This window comes from Penaeus vannamei, chromosome 22 (assembly GCF_042767895.1).
Source record: "Penaeus vannamei isolate JL-2024 chromosome 22, ASM4276789v1, whole genome shotgun sequence".
Taxonomy (NCBI): Eukaryota; Metazoa; Arthropoda; class Malacostraca; order Decapoda; family Penaeidae; genus Penaeus; species Penaeus vannamei.
The window spans coordinates 5,875,551-5,878,050 of record NC_091570.1 but is presented as its reverse complement, the minus strand read 5'-3'; the positions used below and the strand labels follow the sequence as shown (position 1 = coordinate 5,878,050).

General features: G+C 56.4%; 1 protein-coding gene across 1 annotated transcript in view; it reads right to left on the bottom strand.

Moving 5' to 3' along the window:
* Window positions 1-2,500, bottom strand: part of ssp3 (short spindle 3) — a gene marked incomplete in the record, with an annotated part of 69,811 nt that overhangs the window by 25,632 nt on the left and 41,679 nt on the right.

Genomic DNA, 2,500 nt, shown 5'->3' with positions numbered 1-2,500 from the left:
AGGGGCGCTGGCAACCCCGCGTGGCCCTCAGGACGTCCTACGAAATGTGTCCAAATCCTGGGATCAGGAGAGCGGCTTACGCCCCTGATCCCGGCTCCTCCCGCCAGCTCGCATTACGCTTCTACTTTTGTTTTTAGCTCTTCGGGTCTCCGGTGACGCTGCCAGAAGCTAGCCTCATTCACATGTGTTTACAAAACGGCTTTGAGTGCGAATATCACTTGCTCTTGCCTTGTCATGTGCAACATTGCAGCGGAGGCCGAGGAGCCGTGCACCCACTCGCATGCGTGAGCGACTACACAAACGTGTTCAAGACAAAAGCATGCGCGCCTTCCCCTGCATCCTTCCGAGCCTCCTTATCTCCCGCGCCCCGCATCTGCCTTATCCCAGTCCTCCTCTCAATTCTTAAACGCCTCGACCGCTGCGTTACCGTGGAAACAGTCCGGACTGAATAACGGTCCCGCAAGACACCTCCCAAGAACCCGCGCCGCTGCTGATTCATCTCAAGTCTTAGTCACTCGCTTCGGAAGTGTTGGGAAATCACTGATGCCTCTGTTTGGAAACATCTCAGCTATTTTTTCTAACCAAAAGACCAAACTAATAACAAATCATCCATCATAGCAAAAGCTCCCTTTCTTCCTTCCTTTCCTCCTCCCCCCCTTCCTTCCTCTCACTCCTACCTCTCTCCATTCTCTCACCTATCTCTTCCCCCTCCTCCCATCTCCCTCGCCCTCTCTCTGCATGGCCAACGACTCACTCACGCCTCCTCAGGACCCTCTCGCCTCCCCGCCCAAGACCCCGAGCGGAGAAAGGCGACGCCCCAAGACCGCTCGCCCGACGGATATCCTCCTGACGCTGGCGATCGCGGGACGAGGAACGCCGGCGGTCTAATGGCAAACACATGTTGCGCGGCGGCGGCGGCGTCTCACGAATCTCGTGTTCTGGGGAAGGGGCGACGAGTGAACGCGTGGCAGCCGTTCTTTTTTGTCTCCGAAGGGCGACCTTATGCACTTGCGAAAGGGCTGCGAGTAGCAACTAACGGGAGCCACGCTGCAGAACATAGAAGCGATTGTGTAAACCATAGGTATGCAACAAGGGCAAAAATAACAAGTGTAACGCAAACGTAGCATGCTTAATACGGACAAAAACAGACACTAATAAGCACGCACGTACGCGCGCGCGCACACACACACATACACACACACACACACACACACACACACACACACACACACACACACACACACACACACACACACACACACACACACACACGCACGCACACACGCACACGCGTTAACGTATGGACTTATATACACAAACATGTAGACAAACCACGCTTGTTCCCTTCTACTCCCAACAACGAACAGGAAAAAATGAGAAAACAAATAAAACATCAAAAATGTTAATAAAAAATGCCAGCCATTTCCTTCTCTCCTCCCATTCCCTCTCTCTCCCTCTCCCTCTCACACTACCCTCTCTTCTCCCTTCTCTCCCTATCACCCTACACCCGCTCTCTCTCTCCTTTCCATCTCTCTTTAAAACCCTCACGTACATTCCCCTTTCTTTTTCCTTCTCCCTCTCCTTCCTCCTCCCTCTCTCTCCTCTCCCTTCCCTCCCTCCCCTACCCCTGCTCCTCTTCCTTTCTCTCCCTCTCCCCTCCTCTCCCTCCCTCCCTCCTCACTCCATCCTCCTTCCGTGAATTCTCCTCCTCCACCATCTCCATCTCCATCTCCACCTCCACCTCTTCCTCCTCCTCCAACTCCACCTCCACCTCCACCTCCACCTCCACCTCCACCACCACCCCCACCCTCACCCCCACCTCCTCCTCCACCTTCACCACCTCCATCTCCACCTCCACTTCCACCTCCACCTCCACCTCCAACCCCACCTCCGCCTCCACCTCCACCTCCACCTCCACCTCCACCTCCACCTCCACCCCCACCCTCATCTCCACCTCCATCTCCACCTCCACCTCCACCTCCACCTCCACCTCCACCACCTCCACCTCCTCCTCCTCGCGCCGCGCCGAGCCACTCCCCACGGCACCGCTCTTAATTACATGGTGCAACACGGCGAGGGGGACGGAGGCATGCGGCGGCGGGGGGGCGGGGGCGGGGGCGGAGAAGAGGATGGGGAGGAATAAACGTAAAGTAGGAGAAGGTGGTGGTGGTGTTTGAGGAGGAAGAGGAGGAGAATTAGAAGAAGGTTGTAGTGTTGGAGGTGGAGGAGGAAGAGATGGAGGAGGAGGAGGTGAAGGAGGAGGAGGAGGAGGAGGAGAAGAAGGTGATGGTGTTGGAGGTGGAGGAGGAGGAGAAGAAGAAGGTGGTGGTGTTGGAGGTGGAGGTGGAGGTGGAGGTGGAGGAGGAGAGAGGAGGGGGAGGAGGAGGAGGAGGAGTAGGAGGAGGAGGAGGAGGAGGAGGAGGAGGAGGAGGAGGAGGAGGAGGAGGAGGAGAAGGAAGAAGAAGAAGAAGAAGAAGAAGAAGAAGGAGGAGGAGGAAGG